The 19673-nt window shown below is 36.0% G+C and overlaps 1 long non-coding RNA gene across 1 annotated transcript in view; it reads left to right on the forward strand.

Moving 5' to 3' along the window:
• Positions 1 to 19673, forward strand: part of LOC116091726 — a 73835-nt gene that overhangs the window by 44234 nt on the left and 9928 nt on the right. Inside the window, exon 3 of the long non-coding RNA XR_004119080.1 lies at positions 11234 to 11427. This is a non-coding gene — a long non-coding RNA (uncharacterized LOC116091726). The remainder of the gene's footprint in view (positions 1 to 11233; positions 11428 to 19673) is intronic.

The following is a 19673-nucleotide window of genomic DNA, read 5'->3' on the forward strand; positions in this document are numbered from 1 at the left end:
TGCCTCCTTATTTCCGCTGGACAGGTAAGGCAGCCGACAGCTATTCATTTATGACCTAGTGATCACAATGTCCCTGTCATAGATAGAAGTCAGATTTCTTAATACCCCTCATTCTCTGGATCTTACGTTCTTTCTTCCATGTCTTCCACAAATCAGCCCTAGGTCTTACCCAGAGTTGTATAAATGCTTCATGTATGGCCAAGCACTCAACGGCTACTTATTCCCATCACATTGATCCATTATGATTCTCTGAATTAACCATTGCCCACTATTAAAAGAACCTTTCTTTGACCATGGCTGAGAGAAGCACTAGTCTATGTATATAAGATATAAATATTTAGAAGGTTGTTTGTCTACACGGACATTTAGCAAAACAACAGTAATGATTCCCTACTAGGGTTTGTGATCACCCTATCCATAGGTTTTTTTGACCAGGTTTACAGTACTAGTCATATGCTAGTGAGTATATGCTACCTGGCAGGAAGTATTATAACATGCAGAATCCACAGCTAGGCATGGTCAAGGCTTTCTTTCTCATCCAAATTGCCTCTTACTTGACATCTGCATGTCTGTGTGTAAAATATTCTCAGATGCAATAATTTCAAAGTCAAAATAATGATCTCTCAATCTTAGACTCAACACCACTTTGACCTATTTTCGAAAATGATCCTACTCATAATAGTACACAACACACAGTAAAGCCTAAAGTCACTTTGAAACCCTTCCTTATTTACTTCTTGTTTGTCATTCCTTTCTACCATTAACTCCTTCAGACTGTTGTTACCTTCACTACAGAATCTATTCATCTCAATTTCTACTACAATCTTTCCAAGTCTAAAAGGCCATAAACTTCAATAATCTCCTAAATTATTTCCTTGCTTCAATTTTTAAATTTTTCTAATAAATTATCCAGAAAAGAGTCTGAGCAAGTCTTTTTAAAATGGCAGTTTGATCATGTCAACCAACTTTCTTCTTTTGGTTCAGAGACAGATCTCTGAAAGCCAGTCATACTTATTGTTTCAAAGGAGAGAGTTTATTATGTATTTAGCAAGCAAACATAAAAGAAAAGATAGAAATTACTAGAGAGCTCAAAGCAGCAAAATATCATCAGATCAGGAACTTTCAATATCTAAAAGAGACACTATACTGAGGGAGAGCCAACAAAGGTGACATGACAAGATCAGGAGATTACAAAAACCAGCACATGTTGACTTGTTGGAGTTCCTGAATAAGAGTCTCTCTGGTTACTTTTTTCTTTCTTTCTTGATTAGAACATTTATTTTATTTTATTTATTTACATTTCAAAATGTTATCTCCTTTCCTAGTTGCCCTTCTGCTAACCCCCTATCCCATCCCCCTTACCCTGCTTCTATGAGGGTGCTCCCAAACCCACCAACCCACTCCCTTCTCACCGCCCTAGCATTCCTCTACACTGGAGCATCAAGCCTTCACAGAACCAAGGAAGTTCCCTACACTGATACCAGATAAGGCCACTTCAACTCCTTCAGTCCTTCCCCTAACTCCCCCATTGGGATCCCTGTACTTTTTTGGCTAATACCCACTTATTAGTGAGTACATACCATGCATGTCCTTTTGGATCTGAATTACCTCACTCAGGATGATATTTTCTAGTTCCATCCACTTGCCATCAAAACTCAGGATGTCCTCATTCTTAATAGCTGAGTAGTATTCCACTGTGTAAATGAACCACACTTTCTGTATCCAATCTTCTCTTGTGGGACATCTGGGTTGTTTCCAGCTTCTGGCTATCACAAACAAGGCCACTATGAACTTAGTGGAACATGTGCCCCCATGGCTTGGTGGGGCATCTTTTGGGTATATTTCTAAGAGTGATATAGCTGGGTCTTCAGGTAGGTCTATTTCCAGTTTTCTGATGAACCTCCAGATTGGTTTCCAGAGTGGTTGTACTAGCTTGCAATCCTACCAGCAATGGAGGAATACTCCTTTTTCTCTACATCTTCACCAGCATCTGCTGTCATGTGAGTTTTTTATTTTAGCCATTTTAACTGGTGTTAAGTGGAATCTCAGGGTTGTTTTGATTTGCATTTCCCTGATAACTAAGGATGTTGAACATTTCTTTAAGTTCTTCTTATCCATTCAAGATTTTTCAGTTGAGAATTCTGTTTAGCTCTGTTCCCTATTTTTTTAATAGGGTTATTTGATTCTCTGGAGTCTAACTTATTGAGTTCTTTGTATATATTGGATATTAGTCCTCTATCAGATGTAAGATTGGTAAAGATCTTTTCCCAATCTGTTGGTTGCCATTTTCTCCTATTGCCAGTGTCCTTTGCCTTACATAAGCTTTGCAATTTTATGAGGTCCCATTTATCTATTGTTGATTTCAGAGCATAAGCCATTGGTATTCTGTTCAGGAACTTTTCTCCTGTGCCCATGTGCTTGAGGCTCTTCCCCACTTTCTCTTCTATTAGATTCAGTGTATCTGATTTTATGTGGAGGTCCTTGATCCATTTGGACTTGAGCTTTATACAAGGATATAAGAATGGATCAATTTGCATTCTTCTACATGTTGTCTAGTTGAACAAGCACTATTTGTTAAAAATGCTCTTTTTTTCCCCACTGGATGGTTTTAGCTCTTTGTCAAAGATCAAGTGACCATAGGCATGTAGGTTCGTTTCTGGGTCTTAGTTTTCTCTATCCTGGGCTTTTTGTTATTCTAAATGAATTTGAGAATTGCTGTTTTTAACTCTATAAAGAATTGAGTTGGACTTTTGATGGGATTGCACTGAATATGTAGATTACTTTCAGCAAGATGGCCATTTTTTACTATATTAATTCTGTCAATCTATGAGCATGGGAGATCTTTCCATCTTCTGAGATCCTCTTCAATTTCTTTCTTCAGAGACTTGAAGTTCTTATCTTACAGATCTTTCACTTGATTGGGTAGTCACACCAATATATTTTATATTGTTTGTGACTATTTTGAAGGGTGTTATTTTCCTAATTTCTTTCTCAGCCCATTTATCCTTTGAATATAAGAAGGCTAACTGATTTGTATGAGTTAATTATATATCCAGCCACTTTGCTGAAGTTATTTATCAGCTATAAGAGTTATCTTGTGGAATTTTGGGATCAACTATGTATACTATTATATCATATACAAATAATGATATTTTGATTCTTTCCTATTTGTATCCCTTTGACATCCTTTTGTTCTTTAATTGTTCTACCTAGAATGTCAAGTGCTATATTGCATAGATAGGGAGAGAGTAGACTTTTCTGGTCCCTGATATTAGTGGGATTGCTTCAAGTTTCTTTCCATTTAGTTTGATGTTGGCTACTGATTTGCTGTATATTGCTTTTGCTTTTACTATGTTTAGTTATGAGTCTTGAATTCCTGATCTTGCAAGAGTTTTAACATGATGGGATATTGAATTTTGTCAAATGCTTTTCAGCCTCTAGTGAAATGATCATGTGGATTTTTTTATTTGAGTTTGTTTACATAGTGGAATACATTGATGGATTTTGATATATTGAACTATCCTTGCGTCCCTGGGATGAAGCCTAATTGACTGTGATAAATGATCGTTTTGATGTGATCTTGTATTTGTTTGCAAGAATTTTATTGAGTATTCTTGAATCAATATTCAAAAGGAAAATTGGCCTGAAGCTCTCTTACTTTGTTGGGTCTATGTGTGGTTTTGATATCAGGGTAACTGTGGCTTTCTAGAACAAATAAATGGGTAATGTTCCTTCTGCTTCTATTTTGTGGAATAGTTTGAAGAGTATTGATATTAGGTCTTCATTGAAAGTCTGATAGAATTTTGCATTAAACCTATCTGGTCCAGGTTTTTTTTTTTTTTGGTTGGGAGAGTTTTAACAACTGCTTTTATTATTTTAGGGGTTATTGGGACTAATTAGATGGTTTATTTGATCCTACTTTAACTTTGGGACCTGGTGTCTCTCTAGAAAATTGTCCATTTTTTGAAGATTTTTTGAGTTTTGTTGAGTATAGGCTTTTGTAGTAGGATATGGTGATTTTTTTTGATTTCCTCAGTTTCTGTTGTCATGTCATCCTTCTCATTTCTGATTTTGTTAATTTGGTCACTGTCCCCATGCCGTCTGGTCAGTCTGGCTAAGAGTTGATCTATCTTGTTGATTTTCTCAAAGAACCAGCTCCTGGTTTTGTTGATTTTTTTTGTATAGTTCTTTTTGTTTCTATTTGGTTAATTTCAGCCCTGAGTTTGTTTGTTTCCTACCACCTACTCTTGGGTCTATTTGTTCTTTTTGTTCTAGTGTTCTCAGGTGTGCTATTAAGCTGCTAGTGTATGTTCTCTTCAGTTTCTATTTGGAGGCACTCAGAGCTATGAATTTTTCTTTTACCACTGCTTTCATTGTGTCCCATAAATTTGGGTATGTTGTGCTTCCATTTTCATTGAATTCTAAAATGTCTTTAATTTCTTTCTTTATTTCTTCCTTGACCAAGTTATCATTGAGTAAGATGATTTCGAGCTTCCATGTGTATGTGGGCTTTCTGTTGTTTTTGTTGTTACTGAAGACCAGCCTTCATCCTTTATGATATGATAGGATGCATTGGAGTATTTCATAATTCTTGTATCTGTTGAGGCCTGTTTTGTGACCGATTATATGGCCAGTTTTGTAAAATGTACCATGAGGTTCTGAGAAGAAGGTAAATTATTTTGTTTTAGGGTGAAATGTCCTATAGATATATGTTAAATCCATTTGGTTCATAACTTCTGTTAGTTTAGTGTGTGTCTGGTTAGTTTATTTGTCCATGATCTGTCTGTTGATGAGAGAGTGGGGTGTTGAAATCTCCCACTCCTATTGTGTAAGGTTCAATGTGTGTTTTGAGTTTTAGTAAAGTTTCTTTTATGAATGTGGATGCTTTTGCATTTGGAGCATAGAGGTTCAGAATTGAGAGTTCATCTTGGTAGATTTTTCCTTTGATGAGTATGAAGTGTCCTTCCTTATCTTTTTTGATAACTTTTGGTTGAAACTTGATTTTATTTGATATTAGAATGGCTACTTCAGGTTGTTTCTTAGGACCATTTGCTTGCAATTATTTTGTCTTTTTTAAATTAATTGATTGATTGATTGATTTACACTCAAGATTTTATTCCCTCCACTGTCCACCCTCTCACTGTTCCATATCCCATACCTCCTCTCCACTCCCCTGCCTCCACCATTCATCCCCCACTAAACCAGACCTCTAAACTCCTAAGGCCTGTAGTCTAAGGGCCTCTAGTCTCTTAAGGGTTAGGTACATCTTCTGTGATTGAACCCAGGCCCATCAATCCTCTTCTGTATATCTGTTGGGGGCCTCATATCAGCTCTTGCATGCTGCCTGATTGGTGGCCCAGTGGCTAAGAGATCGCTGGGGTCCAGGTTAATTGAGACTGCTGATCCTCCTACATGATTGCTCTCCTCAACTTCTTACAACTTTTCCCTAATTCAACCATAGGGGTCAGCAGCTTCTGTCCATTGGTTGGGTACAAACATCTACATCTGTCTCTTTCAACTACTTGTTGGGTCTTTCAGAGGGCAGTCATGATAGCTCCCTTTATGTGAATGCTCCATAGCCTCAGTAATAGTATCAGGTCTTGGGACCTCCCCTTGAGCTGGATCCCACTTTGAGCTTGTCACTGGACATTCTTTTCCTAAGGCTCCTCAGCATTTCCACCCCTGCAGTTGTTTCATACAGAAAAAACTATGGGTCAGTGTTTTGACTATGGGATGGCAACCCCCTCCCTCACTTGATGCTCTGTCTGCTCTATAGGTTCCGTCTCCCTACATAAGGGGAATTCATCTAAAGTCCCACCCTTTGAATTTTGAGAGTTTCTCATCTTCCAGGTCTCTAGTGTATTCTAGATGGTCCTCCAACCTCCTACCTCCTGAGGTTGTCTCTTTTCATTCCTTCAGCTTGTCCTCAGAGCTTCAGTCCTTTTCCCTTACCCAATACCAGGTGATGTTCCCCTCTCCTCTTACAAAAACCACTCCCCCATCCACTTTCTCTCACAGGTCCCTTCCTCCCCACTTGTGATTGCTTTCTTCCCTCTCCCTAGCGGAACTGAGGAGTTATCACTTGGGCCCTTTGGCTTGTTGACCTTTTTGAGTTCTGTGGACTGTATCTTGGGTATTCTGTACTTTTCTTTCTTTCTTTTTTCCTTCCTTCCTTTCTTTCTTTCTTTCTTTCTCCTTTCATTTTTTTTTCTTTCTTGCCTTTTTCTTTTTTGGCTAATATCCACTTATTAATGAGTATATAGCATGCATGTCCTTTTGAGTCTGCAAAACTCAGGATGTCCTGTTTCTTAATAGCTGAGTAGTATTCCATTGTGCTAATGAACCTCTGTTTCTGTATCCATTATTCTGTCGTGGGACATCTGGGTTGTTTCTAGCTTCAGGCTATCACAAATAAGGCTGCTATAAACATAGTGGAACACATGCCCCTGTGGCATTATAGGGAATATTTTGGGTATATTCCCAAGAGTGGTATTGCTGAATCTTCAGGTAGATCTATTTCCAATTTTCTGAGAAACCTCCAGATTTATTTCCAGAATTATTGTACCATTTTTCAGTCCCACTAGCAATGGAGGTGTGTTCTTCTTTCTCCACATTCTCTCCAGCATGTGTTGTCACCTGAAGTTTTTATCTTAGCCATTCTGATTGGTGTAAGTTGGGATCTCAGGTTTGTTTTGATTTGCATTTCTCTGATCACTAAGGACTTTGAAATTTTCTTTAGGTGCTTCTAAGCCATTCAAGATTCCTCTGATGTGAATTCTTCACTTAGTTCTGCATCACATTTCTTTTTTTGATTTGGTTGTTTGGTTTTATGGAGTTTAGCTTGAGTTCTTTATATATTTTGGATATTAGCCCTCCATCAGATGTGGGGTTAGTGAAGATTTTTTTTCCCAATCTATAGGTTGAGGATTTGTCTTATTGACTATTTCCTTTGCCTTACAAATACTTTACAGTTTCATGAGGTTCAATTTATCAATTTTTTATCTTAGAGCATGAGCCATTGGAGTTCTGTTTAAGAAATTTCCCCCTTTGCCAATGAGCACACGGCTCTTTCCCACTTGCTCTTCTGTTACATTCAGTGTATCTGATTTTATGTTGAGGTCCTTGATCCACTTGGTTTGGAGCTTTGTGCAAGGTGACAAATTATGATCTATTTTCATTATGTGTTGAAGATGCTTTCTATTTTTCATTGTAAATTTTTGACATTTTTGTCAAAGATCATGTGTCCGTAAGTGTGTAGTTCTATTTCTGGGTCTTCAAATCTATTCCATTGATCAATGTGTCCGTCTCTGTACAAATGCCATGCAGTTTTTATAACTATTGCTCTGTAGTAAAGCTTGAGGTGACAACTCAGCTGTTCTTTTATTAAGAATTGTTTTTGCTATTTGTTTTTTTGTTTGTTTGTTTGTTTTTGCCTTTCCAAATGAATTTGAGAATGCTCTTACCAGCTTGTTTTGAGGGACCATTCGTTTGGAATTTTTTCCAGCCTTTTACTCTGGGATATTGTCTGTCTTTGTCATTGTGGTCATTTCCTGTATGCAGAAAAATGCTGTGTCTATTTATGTATCCAGTATGTTAGTATATATCATTTTAATTGTGGTATTAAGTCCACTGGTGATAAGAGATATTAAGGATTAGTGATTGTTGCTTCCTGTTACTTTTGTTGTTAGAGGTGGAATTATGTTTGTGTGGCTATCTTCTTTTGGGTTTGTTGAAAGATTACTTTCTTGCTTTTTCTAAGATGTAGTTTCCCTCCTTGTGTTGGTGTTTTCCTTCTATTATCCTTTGTAGGGCTGGATTTGTGGAATGATATTGTATAAATCTGATTTTGTCATGGAATACCCTGGTTTCTCCATTTATGTTGATTGAGAATTTTGCTGGGTATAATAGTGTGGGCTGGCATTTGTGTTCTCGTAGGGTCTGTATCACATCTGCCCAGGAACTTCTAGCTTTCATAGAATCTGTTGAGAAGTCTTATGTAATTCTGATAGGTCTGCTTTTATATGTTACTTGACCTTTTTACCTTACTGCTTTTAATAAGTTTTCTTTGTTTTGTATACTTGGTGTTTTGACTATTATGTAACAGGAGGAATTTCATTTCTGGTCCAGTCTATTTGGAGTTCTGTAGGCTTATGTATGTTCATAGGCATCTCTTTCTTTAGAATAGGGAAGTTTTATTCTATAATTTCGTTGAAGATATTTACTGGCCCCTTAAGTTGAGAATCTTTGCTCCCTTCTATACCTTAGATTTTAATTAAAATTATTAAAATTAGATTAAATTTTCTTAATTTAAATTATCCTTAGATTTTGTCTTCTCATTGTGTTCTTGATTTCCTGGATGTTTTGGGTTAGGAACTTTTTGCAGTTTGCTTTTTCTTTGACTGTTGTGTCAATGTTATCCATGGTATCTTCTGCACCTGATATTTTCTCTTATATTTCAGTTCAGAAATTTCCTATTATAAATACTCTGGGGTCAACATATTTGGGAACATATACAACTATTCTTGGTATGGCTATATGATTCTCAAACTCAGACCATATGTTCCAGATAGCATGCTGAACATCCATATCCCAGATCTCTACCTATTCTTTTCAATCACCAACTTGGTAGCTCAAAATACTGAACTTACTCTTTCACTGTTCAGAGTGTCAGAACCTCAAGTTTCACAAGTCCAAGGCAAGATAGCTCAAGGGTCTACAGAGATTTTAGCTACCTTAAATTTTATTCTAAACTTCTATACATTTCGTGACTATGGCCTTCCTTCTTTTCCAAAGATTATAATGGAAAAATGGAGCTTTAGTTTTCATATTATCACGTTGTTTTCAGGCGCCTCTCCATATACCACCCACTTATAAGACACACAGGATTACATGGAATTCACATAGGTGACATAGGAGAGTCTTCCTAGTTTAGAAAAATCTTTAATCTTGTCTGTAAAGTTCTTTAGCCATGTGATTTAGTATGCGGACAAGATTTCTGAAGTTTGGACATGCCTTTAACCCACTGTTACTCCAGGCCTGCCCCTCCTGGTCCTACAGCAATCTGGCCCCACATTTGAGTTGTTAATTCAGTCAGAAAGCTACTGGATACTTCTAGGATCTCCATGTCACTATTGTACTAATAATCATATGTTGCATTATCACTTGTTACTGTAGCTTATAGAGTTCAAAGCTAGGTAAGACTATTGATGAACTTTTTTTCCCCAGAAGCCTACCTTCCAGCAGTATAAAAGCTTCCAGCAGGAAGGAAACTTTTGTTTCCTTCCACAACTTAAATGGTAAAATCCTATTTCAGAAGACACTACACACTTTGATTATAGGACATCTAGAAAGTAAGTTAGTACTTGCTTCCTAGCTCAACACATACATACACACACATGCACGCACATATGTATATATATTCTTTGAGAATTCTATGCATTGTATTTTTATTATATTCATCCTCTTCTCTAACTCTTCCCAAATCTAGCCGCATTTCATACCCACCTAATTTTTAACTTTATATTCTTAAAAACTCATAAGATCCCATTAGTGCTATCTCTATACTCTTATGTAGGTGACCATCCAATAGCGCATGGTAGACGTACCAAGGTCCATATCCTTAAAAATGCTGTTTTTCCTCTTGCATCTATAAATAGCTCTTCAGCTAGGGTTAAGACTTGGTACCCACCTCATCATTCCATCTAGCTCGAAAATTTTAATTGAACTGTTAATTTATGTTAAGCTCATCTTTTACCATGACTTTATCAGAACCTTTTAATGTTTGTAAACTTTGTGCTCTGACCCATCTAGGCAGCCGAGTATTTGATCTTTCTTATACATGAGTCTTTCATTCTTACTATCCCAATATTGATGATGTCAGCCAAAAGCATTCACACTGTTTTCTTTACTACACTTAACTATACTCCACCACATTCCTCTCTATGGTCATTTGAATAAAAATGGCCCTGAATGCTTGGTCACCATGAAATGGCAGTATTTGAAAAGATTAGGATGTATGACCTTGTTGGAGGAAGTGTGTTACTGGGGGTGAGCCTGGAGGTTTCAAAACCCCATGCCTAGAATCTCTCTCACCCAGTGGCAAAATGTAGATATCTGTTATTTCTCCAGCATCATTGCTGTCTGAGTGGTACATGCTTCCCACCAGGATGATAATGAACTGAACCTCTGAAACTCTAAACCAGGCACAATTAAATGTTTGCCTTTATATGATGTTAAGTAGTCATGATGCCTCTTCACAGCAATGGAAACACTAAGGTACCCGCAATATCCTTGGCAGTGCTAGCGATGGATCTCAGAGCCCTAGGCATGCTAAGCAAGCACTAGACCACTCCGCTGTTTCTCAAGCTCTCCTAGCTTATTTTTCCAATTTCATTTAAAACCTGTTCCTCTAGATCATTCTTTGAAGTTAATTGGAAGCCTGATATCCAATTCCTTCTTAGTTAACATGCTTATGACAATACTTTCCTAGAAAGTTATGTGGAAACCATTTTAGTACCACTTAAAATGGGTTAGAGAAGTAGATATGTGCTTTGTTCTGATATGTTAATTTGAATAAGTTATTAATACTTAGCCTTGTCCTCTCCTTGTTCATTAGCAAAATATGAATGATAGTACTTAAACTTTTCATTTACCCCAAATAACAAATTTGGGAAGGTAAAAGGACAAAGCTTTCAAAAAATTCTATCCATCACTTCCCATGCCATTCATACTAGTTTGGGCCCACAGTCACTCCCTGAAAGTGCAAGTTTCTTCATATCAGACCTGCATTATCAATTATAGTGAATTCTCAAAACTTGTGTATAATCAATGTTATCACTGCACCAAAAACTTCAATGATAAATGGGCAGTTGGTCTTGCCACAGGCCTTCCCAATACCATGGGAAGGTCCAATGATCTTTGTTTTAACAAGTTCTCCAAGTAATGCTGATGAACTATGAAGTTTTGCTGGCTGACATCTAATAATTCTATTCATCAGCACTTCTTTAACTCTCTGTTATTTGTTTAGATAGTTCAGTGATATTGGAAAGCCCCTGAGAGCAGTTTAAATAGCTGCCTCAATACCCTATAAAATCTCACTGAGGGATTATTTCAGGGTAAATTATCATAATATGACTTGCTATTGCAGCCTGAGAATAAGTTACCATTTTCTTTTTTGAAAAGATCATTTACATTTATAATATATCCAGTCAATTGTTTCATTTGTTTCTCATAGCATACTGAAAAAATATCAAGCAAGACAGTGGCACATGGAAAGCTCAGATAGTACCTCAGATAAGCCTCTATTCTTGGACAATTTCCCTAGGACTTCAAACACCAGACACTGCAGTAAACAGAGAATGAAGAATGAATGCTGTAGGCAACCAAATGAAAGAAAATTTGAACTTCACCAAAGGCGTTAACATTAAAGTAAGTGGAGCACCCTATGCGATGAGATACTAGACTTAAATAATTGACTGTGGAAACAGTAACAACAGTAATTTCTTCATATATATATGTATGTATTTATATATATATGTATGTATATATATATATGTATGTATTTATATATGTATATATTCTAATTTTTATTTGCTCTTTTTTCTCACAGCTAGACTTGCTGAAAAAAGTTCAGTTATAAAGCTGTGTACATGTTATAAAAATCTTTTAAGAAGAGTAAATAGTGATGAGCTAGTTTCCACCTGATATCACTCTACCCATAACTTTCTGATATTCATTGAAGTCATTAAGAAATATACTTCAATAGTGTTAAAAATGATATGAATTAAGATTTTCAGATACATTTCAATATAGCAATAATATTGAAATCTTTGCTATGATATAGTAGATATATTTTTTGTTTTAAAAAATTATATTTTAAATTTCTTTTTATATAAGTATTTTGCCTGTTGTATTATATGTACTAGGTATATCTCTTGTCCCTGAAAGAGTCAGACCAGGGTATCAGATCCCTTGGAACTGGAGTTATAACTGCTTAATCAATGTATCTAGCTTCAGATTTTGTTCTTTTTAAGTGACAAGCTGAGTAGCTATTTGAATATAGTTCCACTTGGGTGTGATGGGCAAGAATATATTCTGTATATTATAGGCATCTTACCTGCAGTTATATAAAATATTAAAAATGGGGCAGGTGATCTTTCATCTTACCATAGACAAAATCCTTAGGACTGTTTGTCAGGCCATCTTCTGAGAATTTAGCATTTACAAAAATATAAATCCACAAAGAATTCTCAATATTAGTTTTTATTGGCATCCTTGTATTTCTGGTTTAATTTTGAAAAAGGAAGACAATGGAAAACTAAGAAGCAATATCTTCCTGGCTTGTGTGACTGCAATAAAAAAGTCGTACATTGCACTCATGAGGCAAGGAAAAGCAATCTTTTTCTATTATTCTGTCAATATTGACTTCTAGGAAATTGTTCCTTTCAATGTCAGCTGGTGTACTGTGAAACAGCTTTACTAATAAAATTCCAGAACCTTGTTGACTACACACTTTTATTTCACTTTTTATTTTATATTAATTTCCGGTCACCACTATCATGTTGTTGCTTCAGTTTTCATATGCACTTGTCCTTCAAATGAGTTTTCTCATTTTTTCATACTTTCCATTATGGTGATTTTAGAATTTAATATTTAAAAATATCAGAAAGGTATATTTTCTCTGAGTGATAAAAATGTGTTTTACTATATTTTTTTAATTTTTATTCCTTCAAAAGATTTTCCTGAATTGTCATCTTCCATGTAGCATGATAAAACATTAATTGAATTGAATATATTTTTCAGATGTTTACAAAAATAAAAAAATGAAGATAACTGTTAAGATAAATTATATTGTATTTTCTATTTCAAGTCTTTTAAAAATGTCAACATTATTTTATAAAATAACTTTATAGTATCATAGTCAAATGTCTCACACCACTAACACCTATATTTACTTATCCAGACAATAAAAATAAAAACCAAAAGCTTATATTCATGAGAATATTAAAAGATGATCCTTTTAATATTGCCTTATATAATTTCCTGTGGAATTGACCTATGCTCTTCTAACATCTTTTACAGAAATTAACTTCTTACAGGGTTTAGTTTCAGTTCATTCTTTATTGCTACCACAGAATACCAGTAACTGGACTATTATTAAAGGAAAAAGATGAGCTCACAGTTCTAGCACCTGGAAGCCCAAGATTGGATATACTCTCAGCAAAGATCTTGTTATGAGTTAAAACATACAAGAAAGGTAGAGAAACAAGCAACCACATATGAAAGAGACAAACAGAAGGAGTTATAGCAAGCAGCTCCTACCATGATTAATTCAACCCTTCAAGTACAAGGACTCAGCATGCAAGAAAAGCATGGATGACATAATGACCTAGCCTTACCTATCCCAAAATTGTTACTTATATAAGAATTAAAATTTACATGGTTTTAAACAGGCAAACTACATCCAAACTATAGGAACTTATAAATCCCACACATAATTCTCAGCTTCTTATACTCCGTGGTTACTAAGAGCCGTTTTTTATATGCTACTCTCTGACATTTTGTTTATAATTACAATTGCTTCATTTAATTATTGCAATGACTTCATACAATATTATGGTCTCCAACAATAGCTATTCAATCCAATAAAACATAATAAACACTATTTCTCCTGTATAGGCCAAGTGCTTGTGATATTTACCCCCAAGTATATTCTGCTCCTGCTGTATTCCATGGAAACTTCCTATTGGAGAAAATTTCTTCAATTGTACTACCATAACATATCAGATTTTCTATATGCCACTTATTGCAGTACTGATAGCTTTATTTCTAGCCAACATATACAATATTGTTTCAAATACTATTTAGAAACTGATGTTTAGCACTACTTATTATGTGACATTATTTTATAAAAGAACTTTATAGTGTCGTAGTCTCTAACTTTTGCCTCTAACTTCCATACCTTCAACAACTATGTTTATTTTCTTGAGAATAATTTGTTTGAGGTAAACATTCTTTTTCTTTTCTTTTTTATTAGTTATTTTATTTATTTACATTTCAAGTGTTATCTCCCCTCCCAGTTTCCCCTCCACAAACCTCCTATCCCCTCCCTCTGCCTCTATGAGGGTGCTCCCCTACCAACCCACCCACTCTAGCCTTACCACCCTAGCATTCCACTATGGTGGGTCATCAAGCCTCCACAGGACCAAGGGGCTCCCTTCCCACGGATGACAGTCCCCTACTACATATGCAGATGGAGCCATGTGTCCCTCCATGTGTACTCTTTGGTTGTTGGTTTAGTCCCTGAGAGCTTTTGGAGAAGTCTAGTTTGTTGATATTGTTGTTCTTCCTATGGGATTTCTAGCCCCTTCAGCTCCTTCAGTCCTTCCTCTAACTCCTCCATTGGGGTCCCCATGCTCAGTCCAATGGTTGGCTGCAAGAACCCACATCTACTTCGTTCAGGCTCTGGCAGAGCCTTTCAGGAGACAGCTGTATCAGGCTCCTGTTAGCAAGCACTTCTTGGCATCAGCAATATTGTCTGGGGTTGGTGTTTGTACATGGGATGGATCCCCAGGTGGGGCAATCTCTGTATGGCCTTTCCTTCAGTTTCTTCTCCACTCTTTGTCCCTGAATTTCCTTTTTTCAGGAACAATTTTGGATTAATATTTTTGAGATGGATATGTGGCCCCATCCCTCACCTGGGTATCCTGCCTATCTACTGGGTATGGTCTCAACAGTTCCATATCCCCTTTGTTGACTATTTTGGCTAATGTCATCCCTGTTGAGTCCTGGAAGCCTCTTGCTTTCCTGACATTTGGAACTTTCTAGTGGCTACCCTCAGTTCCCCATTCTCCACTGATACACATCTTCATTCAATTTCTTAACCTTCCATACTTCTCTGTTTCAGCTATTAAAAAACAATAACTTCATGAAACTTACAAGCAAATGAATGGATCTCAAAAATATCATCTTGAGTAAGGCAAATTTTCTTGAAAAACAGATTTGGAAATATTGAGATTTGTATGCAAAGGGATACTGGAGAATGTTCTTGGATAAGAATGTTCAGAAGATATAGGGGCTCAGAGTTCTTTGTGTATTAAGAGAACCTGGGATGTTCAACATACAAAGTTGTTCTTTCAAGGAAAAGAGACATGTTTTCCACCCAGAAGGCTAGAGCAGATATACTTTCTAGACTGGTAACATTTGTGAAATCTATGTGGCCAAAGACTTTCTGGCAGCAGGGAGTACTCCAGACTCATTCTTATAAATTTGTTTTTCTTAGTCAATTTATAGAACCTATCTTTATGAAATATGTCATATGTACTCTACAAAGTGGTTTGATATAGTCATGTCTGATAGGCTTACTTTGTTCCTCAAGGAAATTTTGGTACACTTTGTTGTGAAGGTGTGATTGAGTTTAACATCACAAGAATAGTTTTCTCCAGATTGTGTGATGCTTAAATAAACCTTAAATAAACCCCTTGGGATCAGATTCACAAAGTTTGAACCAACTCCTGCTACTGAGTTCTATTGTACTGAACTACCTTCTTGCCTTGCTTTATCAATTGTCACTTTCCTGACCCATGAAGTTTGCAGAGATACCTACTAGTAGGAGAACAAGGGATGCATGATTAGGTAGAATGAGTTGCACCATCAACTTTAGCTAATCAAATGGGAAATTCTAAAGAGCTTTAAAATAAACTCTATCTAGATGCTAGAGAAATGGCTCAGTGGTTAAGAACACAAGATGCTCTTTCGGAGAATCTGTGTTCAATTCTCCAAATCCATTTTGACAGCTCACAACTTCCTGTAAATTCACCTTTAGGGGTCCTGACACCTCTAGTTTACAAAGGTATCTGTGGCATATAACCAGAGTTAAACAAAAGCAAAAAGTAAAATAAATCTATAAAAAAAAATACTTTGATATTCCATCTTAAGGTAAGGAGGCCAAACCTTTGTATATAAACAATCAATCATTAAATGTAACCTTGGAAGCTATGAGGTTCTCTTCCTAAAGGTAATTCACAGAGAGGGTGCTGTTATGTCCTGTGTGTAGACAATACTCTCAGAAAATAGCAGAATGATTCTTTCATGAAAGTGCCTATTATAAAGATTAGATACACAGGTATACATGTTCCTTGCTGCAGATACATATAGTACTTATTGTATTAAAATCAACTTAAAATGATAGTCATTCAAAAGACTTCCACATAGAACAATCTTGAAAGGAACTTTGGCCTCATTAGTACAATTTCTTAAGCAAAGAAATATCTAAAACACAAATGGTAGAAAATGTAAAATATTTTTAATTAATTACTTTATTTATTTACATCCCAAATGTTGCTTGCTCTCCTGGTCCTCTCTCCAAGAGTTCTTCACCCCATTCCCTCTCCCCTTCAATTCTGAGAGGACCACCCCCTCCAGCCCGAAGCCAGACAAAGCAGTTTTCTGCTACATATGTTCCAGGGGGCATCAGACCAGCCCATATATGCTCTGTGGTCGGTGGCTTGGCTTAGTCTCTTGGAGATGTAAGGGGTCCTGGTTATTTGACACTACTGAGCTTCTCATGGGGTTGCTATCCCCATCAGCTCCTTTGAACCTTCTTATAATTCTTCCATAGAGGTTCCTGACCTCAGTCCAATGGTTGGCTATACATATCTGCATCTGTCTCAGTCAGATGCTGGCAAAGTCTCTCAGAGGACAGCTGTGCTACATTAAGAACAGCTATCTTTTTAATAAGATTAATCCAATGCATGTCTTGAGTAACAAACTTTACACAGTATGGTAAAATAAAAAATTATAAAATTGGTTTTTTATTTACTGTATATACCCTAAGTTATATACACGTTAAGATGAGAACTTTACACCAATTAACTAGTCAAAATACTGAGATGTTAGCCAGTCTTAGGGGAAAACAATCAAGAGTAGATACTATGGACCACAGAGAAAGCATTTACAAATGGTGAGTTGTATTGGCAAAACTTTTGTTAAATTTGAACTAGTGGCTATACAGAGCATGCCCATCTGTGGGGCTTGCAATTCATATGTATATATATTCTCTCTCTCTCTTCTCTCTCTCCCTCTCTTTCTTTCTCCATCCATCCTTCTCTCTCTTCCCACCCCTGTGCAGGCATATGTGCTCTCTTTCTATTGCCCCTCCATCTTTCCTCTATAGCTGCTACCTGCTATACAAGAAAAGGGCAGATATCCTACTAAGAGTTTGCCTGTGAATCTGATTTTGATTTTTTTAAGAGAGAAGCTTCCTGAGTCCTTAAATAGTCAGGAGCACATCTCACTTAATGGATACACATTAACTAAACCTTTCCTCTGTAGTTCGTCTAACATATTAACAAGCACAGAGTCTTAACAGAAGGAAGGAATAAATTATAGTTTAAAATATACAAAACATATCACATAGTTCACAAGCTTTTCAAAAAGACAAGCCTTGTACTCCAAAGAAATGTAACTATTTGAACAAAAAGAAAAAAAATGAGGAAGTTCTCAGGTGAAAATGGAGGGAAAAGCCCATTGCCTTTTATCAAAAAAAAAAAAATCAAAAAGAAAAAATAAGCACTCAAATGGAGTTGACATTGAAATTGTCACTTATGTAACATATATGTCAATATATATATGCATAATAAGAACATTTTATCTATAAATATAAATATTTAGCTTAATAATCCAATGAATATAGACTCTAAATATATTACCATTTTGTGAATGGTACTATTTTTATCTTTACTAATTTACAATGTACATTTACACCAAACTTTTATTTACTCTCCCTCAGTACAGTTATTTTATTTCCTTTCCCTCAGTACAGTTATTTACCAGATCTTTTCTGATAAGTTTGTCTCGCTAATATATATATATATATATATATATATATTATATTTATAGATATATGTATGTCTATATATAAGTATTAGATAGATGATAGACAGACAGATAGATAGATAGATAGATAGATAGATAGATAGATAGATAGACCCTAAGTCCCATGGTCTGTCCTGACACTGGGTGAAGTTATTGTTTTTATGGTAACAAAAGAGACTAAAATTGTAGAAGTACAATAAATGTATAAAGAAGGAGCTATGTCTTTTTAAGCAGCAAGCGTCTGTCTTTAGCTAAGCACTTATATACAAGGTACGGAAACCTGGCCAGACTTACCTGTTGAATCATTGATCACCATTATTTACTTGCAAGTAATCTTTCCTCACTTGGTGCTCTTTCTGGAGACATCCTACCACCACCTATTATTAGTGTGTTAAGATAGATGGACGATTGTACTGGGCCTAAAACCTCCAAAAGTATCAGAATAAACCTCTACTCTTCAAAGAAACAATATCTACCAGACAACAAATATTTATGTAAATTTATCAAATTTTTCATCTATCACACTTAAAAATCCCTGAGACCACCTCTTAACTTTGAAAATGGGGACTGCCTTTCTGTGAATTGCTTGGTCTATATTCCACTTTTACAAGCCCATACTTGAATAAAATTATCTCCTCTAGTAATGTTGACTTCCTGATTTGTTTTGGTAGCAGGAATAGGTAGTAGGTCTTCCAGACCCCAGTGTCTACCCTGCTTAGTTCCTCCTTCAAACTAAATGGTCCTCAAACTCCTTTCCTTCTTTTTCCAAATTTTCACATCAACAAGAATAAGAACTAGAGAAATGGAGTACTATTAGCATATTTAGATATGAAAATATATTCTTTGAAACAGAATGTTTTACTTCTTAGCAACTACTATGTCATCGGACTTTGGGGTCACAATCTGTGCCTCAAGTTATCTGGCCACCCATCTTCTGGATACCAATTAAAAGAGTCAATTTAAAAGAGACGTATAGCCCAGGCTGGCCTCAAACTTATAGTCTTCCTGCTTCCATATCCTTCAGCAAGTCCTACCAGCATGACATGTACAAAACGGAGTATTACTCTCCTGTTTTTAAAAAATGACATCATGAATTTTGCAGGCAAATGGATGAAACTAGAAAAGACTATCACAAGTGAGATAACCCAGACCCAAAAAGACAAACATGGTATGTATTCCTAAGTATGTATCAGCTGTTAAGTAAAGTTGTTAAGTTCATGGACCCAGAATGGCTAAATAACAAGAAGGGCTCAAGAGATAGATGCATTAATCTCCCAGGAAAGTTGGAATAGAATAGATATGATAGACTGAGGGTGAGTGGCCCCTGGAATAAGAGAGATCACGCAAGTAGAGGGTGGAGAGAGAGTTCGGCTGAAGGATATAACCATCTAACCAGTCTCAAAGTGTGATCTACTCAATATTGACTTATAATTATCTGTACTTCACAAGCTATTAGGTGGTCTGACAAGGCATTAGAACTGGGTGAAATCTCTTACTGGATGTCAGGTTCCTCCTCTGGCTGGAGCCCTTACCTTTCCCCAGTATAAGATACTGTAAAAAAAATCTGACTTGCAGGGGGCGGGGAGATCCTCTGTTTTCATTGTCTGATAGTCAAATGAAAAGACACAGATATCTCTTCCAAATACCTTCATTTCTGCTAGATTTTATTACAATCACAAAGCCAAAGTTAGTCTATTTCAACATTGTCAGTATTTGAACATTTTAAATGTCCCAAGGCAAAAGTATTTTTATATAAAGGTCAACATCAAAATTAATCTTTAATTTTATATTTTAAGTTT

The sequence above is a fragment of the Mastomys coucha genome, chromosome X (assembly GCF_008632895.1).
Source record: "Mastomys coucha isolate ucsf_1 chromosome X, UCSF_Mcou_1, whole genome shotgun sequence".
NCBI classification, from domain to species: Eukaryota; Metazoa; Chordata; class Mammalia; order Rodentia; family Muridae; genus Mastomys; species Mastomys coucha.